The following is a 17559-nucleotide window of genomic DNA, read 5'->3' as shown; positions in this document are numbered from 1 at the left end:
TGTAGTTATTTATGACTTACGTGCCAAATTGGGAAATGATTCGAATTTTCAGTTCGCTTTGTGACGTGTGTTAAGTAAAAATACAGTTCGTCAGCCAGACTCTTTATCAGGAGCATTACTAGATATGGTGAACAGACTTCTCCTACCGGCAGCTTCAGACACTGAACTCTGTTCTCATATTAGCCGATTTGTGTTATTTAACGTTGATCTGAACTGTAGATCATTGTATGTGTACGAGCTGGCCGCAAGACCGTGGGATCTCTCCCTAAATTTGGATGCCTTGTGCAACTCGCACAAAAATAGATCGAGGGAGCCCTAATTTTTTTTCTTATCTCAAACGAAATGTGTGCTGGCTACGAATGTAAGTTATCCATAGCGTGTCCGCGAACAGAGTGTTGTCCAGTTTGAGATCCTGTAATACTAGCTTGTTAATCCAGTAGTAACTCCAGCATTATGTTATTGACTTCGCGAAAAGTCTTTTACTAAGTTATTAATTAGTTTGTTACAGCATTTCCGCAAGCAACAAAAAATTCACTCATATGAACTGTGGCCAGCAACCTTATAAACCACTCAGGTCAATAATAACTTTTTCATTTGCAACTTCGTTTTTCGTCTTTGTAAGAAGAAGTGTGTAGACCTGTCTTGTGACTCATCTATCATGTTTTACCACTGCATGTGTGCACAAAACGCATAATTAGTGATCCCATCATGGTGGTCAAGTTCTCTACCAGATAACTTACTGCATATTTTTCCGACAAAGTTTCTTTCCTAGTACTAGCGACTTAACAAATGTAGAATGTGTATTTGCACAAAAAATGTATTACTGTAAAGAGTGTGAGTGTGTGTGCGTCTTTTCCGCTAGCCGAGAGATGGGAACGCTGGTCGCGGCCTCTTACTATGGAAGCAATCAACCACCACATGCTTTGTCGTCTGAGCAGACAACTACTGCTGGATTTCCGTCTGCCCGCACAACTTCTGTATCATCTGGTGCAGTCACATTCACAGCCCTGGGAAGATTTCGACAACTGCTGGTGCCGTACAGTGGCGTTTGTGAGACAAACCACATGAAGTACTGATCTGTAGACATCCCCCAAAACTTTTGTTGGCTGACACGGACAACTTCTACGTACTGCTACATATATATTGTTGTTGTTGTGGTCTTCAGTCCTGAGACTGGTTTGATGCAGCTCTCCATGCTACTCTATCCTGTGCAAGCTTTTTCATCTCCCAGTACTTACTGCAACCTACATCCTTCTGAATCTGCTTAGTGTATTCATCTCTTGGTCTCCCTCTACCATTTTTACCCTCCACGCTGCCTCCAGTACTAAATTGGTGATCCCTTGATGCCTCAGAACATGTCCTACCAACTCATCCCTTCTTCAAGTCAAGTTGCGCCACAAACTCCTCTTCTCCCCAATTCTATTCAATATCTCCTCATTAGTTATGTGATCTACCCATCTAATCTTCAGCATTCTTCATTTCGAAAGCTTCCATTCTCTACTTGTCTAAACTATTTATCGTCCATGTTTCACTTCCATGCATGGCTACACTCCATACAAATACTTTCAGAAACGACTTCCTGACACTTAAATATATACTCGATGTTAACAAATTCCTCTTCTTCAGAAACGCTTTCCTTGCCATTACCAGTCTACATTTTATATCCTCTCTACTTCGACCATCATCAGTTATTTTGCTCCCCAAATAGCAAAACTCCTTTACTACTTTAAGTGTCTCATTTCCTAATCTAATTCCCACAGCATCACCCGATTTAATTTGACTACATTCCATTATCCTCGTTTTGCTTTTGTTGATGTTCATCTTATATCCTCCTTTCAAGACACTGTCCATTCCGTTCAACTGCTCTTCCAGGTCCTTTGCGTACTCTGGCAGAATTACAATGTCATCGGCGAACCTCAAAGTTTTTATTTCATCTGCAAGGATTTTAATACCTACTCCGAACTTTTCTTTTGTTTCCTTTACTGCTTGCTCAATATACAGATTGAATTGCATCGAGGAGAGTCAACAACACTGTCTCATTCCCTTCCCAACCACTGCTTACCTTTCATGTCCCTCGACTCTTATACCTGCCATCTGGTTTCTATACAAATTGTAAATAGCTTTTCGCTCCCTGTATCATACCCTAGCCACCTTCAGAATTTGAAAGAGGGTATTCCAGTCAACATTGTCAAAAGATTTCTCTAAGTCTACAAATGCTAGAAACGTAGGTTTGCCTTTCCTTAATCTAGCTTCTAAAACAAGTCATAGGGTCATTATTGCCTCACGTGTTCCAGTATTTCTACTGAATCCAAACTCATGTTCCCCGACGTCGGCTTCTACCAGTTCTTCCATTCGTCTTTAAAGAATTCGCGTTAGTATTTTGCAGCCGTGAATTATTAAACTGATAGTTCGGTAATTTTCACATCTGTCAACACCTTCTTTCTTTGGTAGTTGAATTATTATATTCTTCTTTAAGTATGAGGTAATTTCGCCTGTCTCATACATCTTGCTAACCAGATGGTAGAGTTTTGTCAGGACTGGCTCTCCCAACGCTATCAGTAGTTCTAATGGAATGTTGTATAATCCCGGAGCCTTATTTCGACTTAGGTCTTTCATTGCTCTGTCAAACTCTTCACGCAGTATCGTATCTCCCATTTCATCTTCATCTACCTCCTCTTCCATTTCCCTAACGTTGTCTTCAAGAACATCGCCCCTACAAGACCCTCTATATACTCCTTCCACCTTTCTGCTTTCCCTTCTTTGTTTAGAACTGGGTTTCCATCTGAGCTCTTGTTAGTCATGCAAGTGGTTCTCTTTTTTCCAAAGGTCTCTATAATTTTCCTGTAGGCAGTATATGATGCTAAATAAGGGTCACCACCCAGGCTATAACTTATGATATGGTGTTAACATAGTTGTTCTACACCATTGTTCCATGCTCTGTAACAATCTCACAAGATTCACAAATCCGACCATTGGATGGGGCAACGAACACCGCAGTAACCGCACCTTTTCTACCATCTCCTGTTTGAATAACACATGATCACATCCTAACGTAAAAGAGGACAATGATATACACAAGAAATCCAACTTCCCATTGCAGCGAAACCGAATTTATTATCTTTTAACAACCCTCGCCAAGTTCGCCTCATTCCTTAGACAACACCTTGCAACACCTCCGTTTTCTCATCCCGACCTGATCTGATCGAATAGCAGCCCAATATTTATTATTAACATGACCGTGAACCTAATGGGGCTGGTAATCGGAATTGACTGCTACGGAAGTTGTTACTTTCCAGTTCGTCCTGTTCAATACTATAATACTGAATGTATGGTAATAAGGAACACCAACACAGTTTTACTAATTACGAACTTATATTCTTCTCAAAACACAAATCACAAAAAGGAGACAGCCACTGCCTTCGTCATACATATCTAATTACGGCTAATCTCAGCACAGGGTTTCTTCATTTGCCATTATCGTCACACGCTAATCCATCACTGCATCCAACACTGCAATCCAAGGTTAGGCCGGCGCGGTAGACGCGAAACCAAATATCGGCACTAGCAACGTCACTGATCACTTTTATGGAGATACTTCATCGCTTTCCCGGTATTTATTTATTATTTAAGGGTTGAACCACGGCGATGGTGACACCCTTCTCGGTTAAAAACCCTGTATTCTAATAATGGCCTCCACACACACACACACACACACACACACACACACACACACCATTCCCGCCATCCACTCTGGCGCATCTCGACACTCGCTCTCGCAACAAGTCACAATTGATTGTTCGCCCTATCGAACTGTGCCGAGTGTAAAGCTATAGTAAGGGCCTACGGACCCCTTACAACCTCCAGCTGGCCAGTTGCTGCCTCCTTCCTGAAGAGTCCGTGTACGCTCGCTCAACAGCTACACCCGCCTTGAAAACGGGCAAATGATTTAAGAAGATTCTCGCGCCCACGCATGGGAACACACTTCCCGAAACTTTCCCCACTTTCCGCAAAGAGAAGAGAACTTTATTAATGCCTGACAACCGACTTACGAAGCACACAGCGCAACACCTCTCCCGCCCCAGGGGACTCCAATCTCGCCGCCTGCACCCAACCATAGCTGCCGCCCAGGCTGCTTGATTTCGCCCGCTCCCAGGAGCTCCACCAAATTATTTTAACAAGCGGGCCTTTGGGCCAATCAGCCTCCAGAGGAGCAGCCAGGCACTCACTCCAATTGGCCACATCCCGTTAACGGTCGTAGTACTGTTGTGAAGCCGTCGTCACACTTGCTCTGGTATTCAACGTGGAACGTACCGACTTCATCTCATCATGCTTCTCAACATTGAGAAACCATTCCTATCGTGCATAACATACGTGGGTCTCAACGTGGTATACACGAACGCGGCACGCTCAAGCCACAGTTTGCAGCTATAAGTGACGCGCTAAGTCAACTACACAGTACACATGAGTTCTCGAAATGGCTTTAAGCTGCCCTCAAATGGGATACTACATCCGAAATCGATGTGGACGCAGACTCCAAAACCAAGTGCTTCACTTCTGACTTGCTGTTTAATGTGATTTGAGAGACAGTACCTGCATCACATTGAACTTGCTGGTTAATGCGATCTGAGACACAGTGCCTGCACCAAACTGGACATGCTGTTTTACGTGATTTGCCTATGTACCTTGGTGATTTGCGACTGAAGCGAACTCCACCGGCAGTTGCCACGGTACTCGACTCGCACATCACTGCTTGTTCAGGAAATGGACAGCCGAAATGTCTTATGTTAGCCTTATTAAAAAAAACATTTCCTTCCCTGTCCATATGCTAGTCATGTTGTTTTGTCTGTAGTATATATACATGAGAACTCGAATATCCATTAAGATGTTGTAAGACATAAAAGAAATTCCATGACCACTTAGTAACGATATCAACTCAAATTTACGATCGACTTCCACATACGATGAAATAATCATCATTCTTACTATTCAGTTAAATCCATATGTCATTGTTACTAAATCATTGCTTCTCTTCAGTAGCAGAATTTTGTAACACATGAAATACTAAACCCTGAAGAAAGAAGTGCAAAATATCTTTTAGGGAACGACAATATAAATCCTTCCGACAGACCGCCGTGTCATCCTCTGCCAATGGTGTCACCCGATCCGATGCGGTATGCACCCAATACCAGTTTTTATGACCTCAAGCTGGTTCTACGGAGTCAATTGGCTCCTCAATTGGCATCACAAGCTGAGTGCAGCCCGTTCCAGTCTCTCTCTCTCCCCCCCCCCCCCCCCCCCCCCCGCCCCACACACACAAACGAAAAATATTTGGCAGTACCAGGTATCAAATCCGTGTCCTCTGCGTGCCAGTCAGTTGCACTCACCCTTTCGAGAAAGTGAACAAAAATTTTTGTATGTGACGACACACAAACCAGGTACAGGAAAAACTAGGAATAGGCAAAAGAATCCCGTAATGTTTGAATACTCCATTAGTAGTGTAGCGCTTGACACGGTCACGTCGATTAAATATTTGGGCGTAACATTGCAAAGCGATATGAAGTGGGACAAGCATGTAATGGCAGTTGTGGGGAAGGCGGATAATCGTCTTCGGTTCATTGGTAGAATTTTGGGAAGATGTGGTTCATCTGTAAAGGAGACCGCTTATAAAACACTAATACGCTCTATTCTTGAGTACTGTTCGAGCGTTTGGGATCCCTATCAGGTCGGATTGAGGGAGGACATAGAAGCAATTCAGAGGCGGGCTGCTAGATTTGTTACTGGTAGGTTTGGTCATCACGCGAGTGTTACGGAAATGCTTCAGGAACTCGGGTGGGAGTCTCTGGAAGAAAGGAGGCGTTCTTTTCGTGAATCGCTACTGAGGAAATTTAGAGAACCAGCATTTGAGGCTGACTGCAGTACAATTTTACTGCCGTCAACTTATATTTCGCGGAAAGACCACAAAGATAAGAGAGATTAGGGCTCGTAGAGAGGCATACAGGCAGTCATTTTTCCCTCGTTCTGTTTGGGAATGGAACAGGGAGAGAAGATGCTAGTTGTGGTACGAGGTACCCTCCGCCACGCACCGTATGGTGGATTGCGGAGTATGGATGTAGATGTAGATGTACCCATTACTTCGTAATTCTGTGTATGTATCCATTTTTTGAAATGCTGAACTTTCGTAACATACGACCATGTTGTGTATGTTACCTTACTCTTAAGGCTTTAATCGCCCACATGTTAGTAACTGACATCTACACTCCTGGAAATTGAAATAAGAACACCGTGAATTCATTGTCCCAGGAAGGGGAAACTGTATTGACACATTCCTGGGGTCAGATACATCACATGATCACACTGACAGAACCACAGGCACATAGACACAGGCAACAGAGCATGCACAATGTCGGCACTAGTACAGTGTATATCCACCTTTCGCAGCAATGCAGGCTGCTATTCTCCCATGGAGACGATCGTAGAGATGCTGGATGTAGTCCTGTGGAACGGCTTGCCATGCCATTTCCACCTGGCGCCTCAGTTGGACCAGCGTTCGTGCTGGACGTGCAGACCGCGTGAGACGACGCTTCATCCAGTCCCAAACATGCTCAATGGGGAACAGATCCGGAGATCTTGCTGGCCAGGGTGGTTGACTTACACCTTCTAGAGCACGTTGGGTGGCACGGGATACATGCGGACGTGCATTGTCCTGTTGCAACAGCAAGTTCCCTTGCCAGTCTAGGAATGGTAGAACGATGGGTTCGATGACGGTTTGGATGTACCGTGCACTATTCAGTGTCCCTTCGACGATCACCAGTGGTGTACGGCCAGTGTAGGAGATCGCTCCCCACACCATGATGCCGGGTGTTGGCCCTGTGTGCCTCGGTCGTATGCAGTCCTGATTGTGACGCTCACCTGCACGGCGCCAAACACGCATACGACCATCATTGGCACCAAGGCAGAAGCGACTCTCATCGCTGAAGACGACACGTCTCCATTCGTCCCTCCATTCACACCTGTCGCGACACCACTGGAGGCGGGCTGCACGATGTCGGGGCGTGAGCGGAAGACGGCCTAACGGTGTGCGGGACCGTAGCCCAGCTTCATGGAGACGGTTGCGAATGGTCCTCGCCGATACCCCAGGAGCAACAGTGTCCCTAATTTGCTGGGAAGTGGCGGTGCGGTCCCCTACGGCACTGCGTAGGATCCTACGGTCTTGGCTGCGGTCCGGTCCCAGGTCGACGGGCACGTGCACCTTCCGCCGACCACTGGCGACAACATCGATGTACTGTGGAGACCTCACGCCCCACGTGTTGAGCAATTCGGCGGTAAGTCCACCCGGCCTCCCGCATACCCACTATACGCTCTCGCTCAAAGTCCGTCAACTGCACATACGGTTCACGTCCACGCTGTCGCGGCATGCTACCAGTGTTAAAGACTGCGATGGAGCTCCGTATGCCACGGCAAACTGGCTGACACTGACGGCGGCGGTGCACAAATGCTGCGCAGCTAGCGCCATTCGACGGCCAACACCGCGGTTCCTGGTGTGTCCGCTGTGCCGTGCGTGTGATCATTGCTTGTACAGCCCTCTCGCAGTGTCCGGAGCAAGTATGGTGGGTCTGACACACCGGTGTCAATGTGTTCTTTTTTCCATTTCCAGGAGTGTAGTTACAACAAATCGCTCCAAGAATAATACGTTTTCGAGAGATCATCAATGCGCTAGTGCTTTTTAACGGCATGTATCCATAGGATGTACGGTGAGGTGACGAAAACCATGTGATACCTCCTAACGTCGTGTCGGACTTCACTTCGCCCGGCGCAGTGCAGCAACTCTACGTGGCATGGACTCCGAAAGTCGTCGGTGGTCCCCTGCAGAAATACCGTCCCATGCTGACTCTACAGCCTTCCATTTTTGCGAAAATGTTGCCAGCGCCGAATTTTATGTACAAACCGACCCATGAATTATGTCCCATAAATGTTCGATACATTCATGTCGGGCGATCCGGGTGACCGAATCACTCGCTCGAATCGTCCAGAACGTTCTTCAAACCAATCGCGAACTATTGTGGCCGGTGACACGTGGCATTGTTATCGATAAAAATTCTACGGTTGTTTGGGGACATGAAGTTCACGAACGGCTGAAAATAGTCTCCAATTAGTCGAACATAACAATTTCCGGTGACTAATCGGTTCAGTTGGATCGGAGGACCCAGGACATTCCATGTAAACACAGTCCACACCATTACGGATCTTGCACAGTGCCTTGTTGGCAACCTGGGTCTACGGTATGGACGGGTATGCTCCACACTCGAACCCTACCATCAACTCACCGTGACTGAAACCGGGACTCATCTCAGCAGGCCACGGTGTAAGAGGTGTATATTCCTGTTGTCTATTGACAGCCCACAATTTATGAAAGATGTTTATATTTTATTAATAGTATTAAGCAGGAAAAATTAATATTTGTCACGTTGGAAATAATTGTGGTAGCAGGGAATGTCTGCACCAAAGTATTGTTGGCAAGAGAGACCGCAAATTGATGTAATTTTAAAAAGGGCGGGAGAGACCGCGTATGGATACATTTTAAGAATAGAGCGGGAAAGACCGCGCATTGATACATTTTGTAATGGTAGCAGGGATTGTCTGCACCAGAAAGCATCGTTGGCAGGAGATACCGCACTTTAGCGTTCGTAGGAAGTCAGTAGTAAGCGAGATGTGAAGCGAGTCGGTGACAGGTCTGAAGCGACAGGGTGAGAGGAGCAGTGTGCCTGCCAGCCACCAGCTATGATTTACAAGAGATTATAAACGGATATACAGAGACATCAGCTAACTATTATCATAAGAGGAACTAATATTATTGAATTATTTTCTTTGCGAAACTCAAGACTACTGAAGGTATGTTTGCGCAATGCTAGTTGTAAGATTACTGTAAAAAGTACGTCCCATTTGAACGTTTGTAGAACCATTTCATTCAGAATATAATTAATTTTTGCCAGCAATGTTGCATTACTGATTATAATCCATCTCAAAAACCATCAACATAAAACTTTGCAAAAATGTTATTGTTGTCAAGAAAAAGTGTAACTATGGATTACGTAACTTCAGTCAAATTAATTAAAGAATAACGCCAGCTTTGGTAATAAATACAGCCACTTATTATGAAAGCCCACCAGCAGATAATAGAGTATAGTAAACCAGAGTAAGTATATTCATGTCGCAGATTGATGTAGCAGTCAGATGGCGATCCAGTAACAGCAAAAAAGGTAAGGAACAGTTTTGGGTTATTGGAGGTAAAGACTGAGGGCCACGACAACGACACATTCTATGTTTCGTCGAAATAATCAGAAAATCACTTTTAATAAGCAGCATTTAAATTTGTATGCGAAGATTGAGAAAGAGAATTAATTTCAAAGGGAAGATTTCATTTGTTGTTATTAAGCAAGAGATAGAAATCCTAAGGAAAGGTTTCATAGTTTATTGTAAAAGGAAAGGTTATCGTAACAAAAGAGACATAGAGGAGACGGGAAGGTTTCAACGGTTTACCAGCTATCTAGGGTCCCCCCGACATTGTCACGAGCGAAGCATAGGCGCTTCAGACGATGTCATGCTGTTAGCGAAGGTACTAGCGCCGGTCATCCACTGCCGCACCCCACTGACGACACATCTCGCCTCACTGTCCTAAGGGATACGTTAGTCGTCCGTCCCACACTGAGTTCTGCGGTTATTTCACCCAGTGTTGCCTGTCTGTTAGCACTGACAAGTGTACGCAAACGCCGCTGCTCTCGGTCGTCAAGTGAAGGCCATCGGCCGGCCACTGCGTTGTCGGTAGCGAGAGGTGCTGCCTAAACCTTGGTATCCTCGTCATCACCTTGACACTGTGGATCTCGGATTATTGAATTCCCTAATGATTTCCGAAACGGAATGTCGCATGCATCTAGCTCAAACTACCATTCGCGTTAAAAGTCTGTTAAGTCCCGTCCTGCGGCCATAATGACGTCAGAAAACCTTTTCACGTGAATCACCTGAAAACAAATCAGAGCTCCTGCAACACGCTGCCCTTCTGTAAGTTATGTACGCAATTCTACCGCCATCTGTACCGGTATATGTGCACATTGCTACCCCCATGACTTTTGTCATCTCAGTGTAAGTGGTATTATTATTATTATTATTATTATTATTACTGTCTTCAGTCCTTAGACTGGTTTGATGCAGCTCTCCATGCTACTCTATCCTGTGCAAGCTTCTTCATCTCCCAGTACTTACTGCAACCTACATCCTTCTGAATCTGCTTCATCTCTTGGTCTCCCTCTACGATTTTTACCCTCCACGCTGCCCTCCAATGCTCAATTTGTGATAGAACCCACCAATAAAGGACTTCAACTGAAAACTACGAAATCCAATATGGCGCCTCCAAACTCTGTACTGAAAAGGAGATAGCCTGTGTGTGACGTAGGTGTCTTTCTTCCACCTCTTCCTTCCATCTACGTTTAAATGCTCAGTCAGTGTACCTGACACGCTCGGTATTGCTCTGCACCTTCGAGAAGATTCCAAAGCGTGTTTTTTTTCCCACAGTGGGAAGCCAGCACGCTCAGCGGCTGCGTTTGCAGCATCCAGCCAGCCTCAGTGTCTGGATGGACAAACCGTGTCTGTCTGTCCTCGCCGCCGTCTCCTTTCGTCGGCTGTGAAGAGCAGACTGCGCCGCAGACGCAAGTACCAGCGCTACTTTTTCCAGTTCCGTATTTATTTGGTGCTACAATTTCTGCCATCGCATTCTACCGCAGTGGATGTCTGAAAGCGGAGCGTCTCAAATAAAAACGTCGCAAGCCGCATTTCTCCGCAGGAAACCGGCGAGGCTTTTCTCAGTGCCGGGTTAACAGTGCGAGAAAGCACTTTAACGGTGGCCGACTAAATTCCAGTTCAGAACTTAAACAGCTCGGCAGACGGCGCCGTCCATTAATGGAGTGCTACGAATTTTGCCAAGTTTCTGACTCCTTTTTGTACGAAAACTTATGACAATCTTCGCGCTTAATAAGCCTTCCACTACACTCTGCGTTAGGATGACGGAATGTATTATAGTGAAATCGCGTATTTCGCGATGTTTTTCTCTCTGATAATGTTCACGTAAAATTCCAGAGGCGTTAAGCGCGCGGGAAATTTGGAAGTCTGTGTCGCTTTTCTTTTCCACTTGCTTGCATTAAAAAATATTAAAAATTAACTATTTTCGGCCCCCACTTTGTCTCTATTCTTCGCTCTGACTGATAACTATGAGAAAGCACTGCTATTGTATTCTGATTAATGCAAAAAAACGAGATATTTATTTGAAATATGTTAGACGGTGCTCCTAATTTAGATCGAACTTTTGGTCGTCTGCATTCATCTGCAGTATTTAAGTAATAATTTTCATTGTACAGGGAGAGATTTCAGAAAGAATAGAATAGTACAGTGTGTGACGCATTTAAGTTTCTACCTGGCAGGTTTAGTAATTGGCAAGGAATCGCTCACTTTTGTACGGCGCCATCTCAAACCTACAACTTCGTGATAATTTACGGGGATTAGATTCAATTCTGGCTCACAACAAATTGAAACTCAATAAAATCTCGGTTTTAAGGCCGCGGAAGTTCCAAAATCGAGATGATTTTGTTCAGTCGTGCAGCCTCGAAAGACTCCAAGGACACAAATTTGAACTGTTTTATGTCGCATACCTCACGGCGGAACAAGCGAACAGACGTCATTTATGCAACTTGTCCAATACATTAAGCATGATAACGAATAATTCTTTGAAGAATGGCAGAGCGCCGCCACTGATATTGAACGTTTGGTCTTCTGTTTGTCCCCAGGGAATTTGTGGATACATCAGGTGGGGGGGGGGGGCGCAACAGAACTCAGAAACTACTCCTAACACATATGGGAGTCAAATTGTACAAAAAATTAATAAAGACCAGTTCAACATACTTCTCAACGAAAGTAATTAATAATTATGAACACCCATCTTAGTAAAGTACCCTGCATGTTATTGAAATTGCTTTAACATGCAGACGGCAAGTAGTGAACGTCAAATTGACGCGAAGCTTGTGAAAATGAGTAGTGTTTGAGCGCAACCGCTCAAAGCAGAAAGGCGTAAGACTACGTACAGTCCGTACAGTGTATAAACGGCATAAAATCACTATACGAGTCTGTGGTCGTTATTACTAGTCTATGTAATTGTCCGTCTTGACTGCTATTACATGTTTTATTTTACTTACTTCTTAATGTACCTATATGCGTTTTGGCCACGGTCATCATCTAACTCTGTCAGATAAACAGAAAAAATCAAAAGTAACGTTTCTACAATGATTATAATACTGCGCTGTACAAAGCCAAAATGAAGACTACCGCATTTAAGAAACTCGATACACTGTACCTCGTCAGTTACACGTACGTTTGTACCGTGACTAATGCTGTTCGGTAACACTGACAAGTCCTATTGCTCTTACCGCCACCTAACGGCCACAGAGAGTTATTTAAGGCAGGCTGCCTCACTGAACAGCGGTACTTCTTCATGGGAAAAACCAACCGGTTAATACCGATACTGGTATTGTAGCTCTGAATAACCGGTATTTTTCGATATTTGTTTGGTCTCGGTTATAACAGGTTTTATTTATTTCTCGCTCATGAATAAGTTAAAAAACCGGCATACCAATTTGTCACTGCAACACTGCTACTTTTTTGTTTTTAAATATTTTTTAAAAAAAAACGAGTAATGTTTATTCGTACAATTTCCGTCGTTTTGGAATATTAGATTGTTATAGAAACTGGGAAAAGCGGTAAGCACTATTTCAATAATGCCCTCAAACAGAAACTAACAACAAACACAAGACATAAGAATTGGTACGGCATTGGTGACAATACCGTACCAGTTGCCATGCGGCATAACCTATTACACGGTACGCATGTATCTGCAGCGCGCAAGACTTGTCTCCGTCTGGTCACCAGGGTTGTTTCTCGCTGTTGCCTCCGGTCATCTGCTGTATTCGAGAATGGTACCATCCCTTATGTGGAAATATTTCACGAAGTTCGGTACGTAGCAATGAAATACGATGTTCTATTTGCTTTGAAAGATTAAAAACGGGTGCAGGCACAACAAACTTGCGACAAAGTACACGCAGAAAACATACACGATCTTCCTTTGAAGAGAACGTGGATTTCACTGATATGCCTGTAGTTTTACTGATGTGTCATAAACTCGGGATAATAATTGAACCCTATAGTTGGTGGTCGCTTCAGAGTATAAAATTGGTATCATGCAAAAGTGGCGGCGCAGTGAAGTCACCAACTTGCGTCCTTACGTTTTCGCTGTCGCCTCGCCCGAGACGGCCTGGCTCATACTGTTGGCAACTTTTCACAACGGCTGCTCCACGTACACAGCTAGAACATCACCCGAATCTGTGTGCACTTTCAGTGTTTTCTTAAAAAGAATTTTACTGTCCCACGTACTTCACCTTCGCAATCTTTGTTGGAGACAATGAGATCGACCGCCGTCTCCCACTCATTCAGGTACATTAGAATTTTTCAGTGTTTGTTCGAAATCATCGTTTGTTACTTGAAGTAAGAGAAAGTACAAAAAACCGGCAATCTGTTACCAGTTATTTCAGAAACTGGTTATTTTGAGAGGTTTTATGAGTTAGGTTAAACAGGAGACGAAAAGAAAAGGTGTAAGCGAAAACGGTTGTTTCAGCGGTATCCACCATCCCTAGCTCTACCCACGGTACAAACGTACGTGCTACGAACGATATACAGTGTACCTGGTTTTTTAAATGTGGCTTGTCTTCATTTTACCTTTACACATACATTATTGTAATTATTACAAAAAAATTACTTCTCATTTGTTCTGATGATCTGCATATTCTGGTGATGGCTGTGGCCGAAACGGGTAAATGTGTACTCAGAGAAAAAAGTAAATAAATAACAACGATCAAGACGGACAATTACAATAAATGAAAAAGAATTTTACTGTCCCACGTACTTCACCTTCGCAATCTTTGTTGGAGACAATGAGATCGACCGCCGTCTCCCACTCATTCAGGTACATTAGAATTTTTCAGTGTTTGTTCGAAATCATCGTTTGTTACTTGAAGTAAGAGAAAGTACAAAAAACCGGCAATCTGTTACCAGTTATTTCGTTTTCGCTGTCGCCTCGCCCGAGACGGCCTGGCTCATACTGTTGGCAACTTTTCACAACGGCTGCTCCACGTACACAGCTAGAACATCACCCGAATCTGTGTGCACTTTCAGTGTTTTCTTAAAAAGAATTTTACTGTCCCACGTACTTCACCTTCGCAATCTTTGTTGGAGACAATGAGATCGACCGCCGTCTCCCACTCATTCAGGTACATTAGAATTTTTCAGTGTTTGTTCGAAATCATCGTTTGTTACTTGAAGTAAGAGAAAGTACAAAAAACCGGCAATCTGTTACCAGTTATTTCAGAAACTGGTTATTTTGAGAGGTTTTATGAGTTAGGTTAAACAGGAGACGAAAAGAAAAGGTGTAAGCGAAAACGGTTGTTTCAGCGGTATCCACCATCCCTAGCTCTACCCACGGTACAAACGTACGTGCTACGAACGATATACAGCGTACCTGGTTTTTTAAATGTGGCTTGTCTTCATTTTACCTTTACACATACATGATTGTAATTATTACAGAAAAATTACTTCTCATTTGTTCTGATGATCTGCATATTCTGGTGATGGCTGTGGCCGAAACGGGTAAATGTGTACTCAGAGAAAAAAGTAAATAAATAACAACGATCAAGACGGACAATTACAATAAATGAAAAGCAGTAGTTTGCTTTTGTTCTACAATATTACTTTTATTGTTAACCGGTTTTCGGCTTACAAGGCCATCTTCGGACATTTACTAAGTATTATCACCAAAGAAGTTACAATGTTTGCAAACAACATTGGAAGAGACGTAACAAATCTAGACTGAAGTAGAAACATAAAGTAAGTAACATCTTTGCAATGAAAAATTAAAAACTGAACTGTACATAAATAACAATGGAGTAGACAGGAGAACCTTTAACACAATATAGGAATAGCATGCCTAAATAAAAGTTTCTATTAATAAACAAAACTAATAAAATAAAATTAGTACTAGACAAGGCTGCATCAGGTGGTATGAAACATGGAGAGTGATACACAACCAATTAAAAGAAGAGACAGTTATCAATGTAAATACAGAATACATAAGGAACTTAAGCAACATCAATAAGATAAACACAAATAAATAAATGCAGGAAAATGGAGGTGCTTGAGGGAACCTACAGTTTGAGAGTGTGGTGGTACTCCATTTTAACATTAACATTATAATCAAAGCAGTGACTGTGTACCAGTTTTCATTAAATAAATGAGCAAAGTAAAATATGAACAGTATTTGATGAGACAACTACAAGGGCTGTTAAACATGGACAGTAAGACAAGTACCAGTTAAAAGAAAGCCTTAACTATTGAAACTACAGTCTATGTGGAATACAAAGACAACTTCAACAAAACAAAACAACTTCATGAATACAGGAAAATGGGAATATGTAGGAAGAGAGAGTGTGGGAAGTAATGAACAACAAATATGATTATACGAAGTTTAGGAGAGGGGAAGTGTTGAGCTGTGTCTGGTCATTTAAGATGAGATTTGGACTGTGAGCAAGATGTTTGTTAATTTCCAGGGCTTCCAGCAGGTTGAGTTTATGGCCTTTGTTTGCTAAGTGAAGTACATGGGACACTGGCTGGTAGTTGTGACCCTCACTCAGTACATGCTCACCAAATGCAGAGTCTGAGTTCTGAAACCTCCAGCTGCGTTCATGTTCAGCCAGCCTAGTTGATACGTCTCTGCCTGACTGACCAATGTCAAATTTGTCACAATCAGAACAGCTGATTTTGTATACCCCACTGTTGGCTAATAACTGGATCTTGTCTTTGCTAAATACTCTGCAAAAGACTCTGAAAGGTACCTGCTGGTACACAATCTGGACCAGTGGCCTTGCCTTTATTAAGGGGCTCCGGAAAGGCTCAAAATCGTGAAAAGTTCAATTTTTACTTTTTTGCGTTTTCTGAATCTGCAGACTATTACCTTTTAATAGATATATAATTTATTCAATTCCGAAGACTACAACTATTTTTAAATTTTTTTTAAAATGTGTTCTACATGGGCGTGACCCACTGTGGCGCTGTTAAACTGCTGTCAAATGGTGTTATTATTAACGTCCGTTTTCATCAGGTACATTTTAGTGATGTAAGATAAAGTATGTGTTGTGGCTAACCTGTGATGTTTCAATATACATCGCTGGTGTGATTGTCGATTGTTTCATGTTTATTTACTCTGTCGTTATCTCGAAAATATTCGTAATTAATTCTGTTTCTTGAGTCTCTGTTTTGTTGAAGTGTAATAATGAGTAAAAGTAAAGTTATTAGAAATCCTCTGAAGGCTTTTAAGAAGGAGAAATGTTGGAAAGCCAAAGGTATGTGTTATTACTGTAAACAATAAAGACGATAACCAAGTGAGTGAACCTAACCTCTCAAGTACACCTGCCCATAGCAGTCAAAGTGGGAAAGAAAATACTTCACAGAAGCAGCTTGGTTCAATGAGTGAAAACTATGAATGTTTTATGGGCGAATCGGATGTGAATGAAATATTTGATATGTCGGTTCTCAAAGGAATTTTTTCAAACTGTGTAAGATGTATTCATTGTAGTGAAGTTGGTCTGGAACTCTCCATAATAAAGCACGTAGGACTTGCTAGTGAAATACAACTGAAATGCGATAAGTGTTCATACATGACCACCTTTTGGAACAGTGTTGCAGTAACTGCAACTGAAGAAAATGGTAGCAAAATCTACGAACACAACAACGAGCGATGCTTGCTTTAGAGAAGGAACGCCTTCGGGCTGCAGACAGGGCTGTAAAGAGTCTAGAAATACAAGCAAGAGTAAACAGGAGGAGGAACAAGAGGAAGCTGGAGGAGGAGTTTGCAGAGGATGAAGATAATCCATCCTATGGACCTGGAATGCACTAAAAAGTTAATCCAGTCTTTGTCGCTCAATTCCCAAAACTTTTATTTTCTCATACTAATTACATGTTTTCTAAGGATCTTCCAAACATATTTGTTTCAAACGTTCAGTAAATATTACACAGTACCTTCTGCATAATTTAACACAGCCTTTTTCCAAAAAAACTGTATATTTTTGAATATATAAATAAAAAATTGCAAAAAATGTTGTGAATTTTCATTACAATTGAAAAAAATCATCTTTAATAACTGAACTAAAACTCTGTAAAATCCCTGTGTTAAGTTGTAGCCCATATTCCAATAAATAATCTGTAAAAAGTTCAACTTCCTACCTCAAATACTTTGTGAGGAAAGATGTAATTTATAAGCGTTATTTTAACATTGCAAGTATAGGACGTTCCGGACCCCCTTAAGTGATTTAAGCTGCTTCGCCACACCAGGGATATCTACTTCTATGTTTCTCATCTTCGCAGTTGTTCTTGATTGGAAATCAGAAATATTTACTTCGTCTTATTTGGTGAAGGAGG

This window comes from Schistocerca americana, chromosome 8, assembly GCF_021461395.2.
Source record: "Schistocerca americana isolate TAMUIC-IGC-003095 chromosome 8, iqSchAmer2.1, whole genome shotgun sequence".
Lineage (NCBI taxonomy): Eukaryota > Metazoa > Arthropoda > Insecta > Orthoptera > Acrididae > Schistocerca > Schistocerca americana.
The sequence above is the reverse complement of the archived record's forward strand: the minus strand, read 5'-3'. Positions refer to the sequence as shown.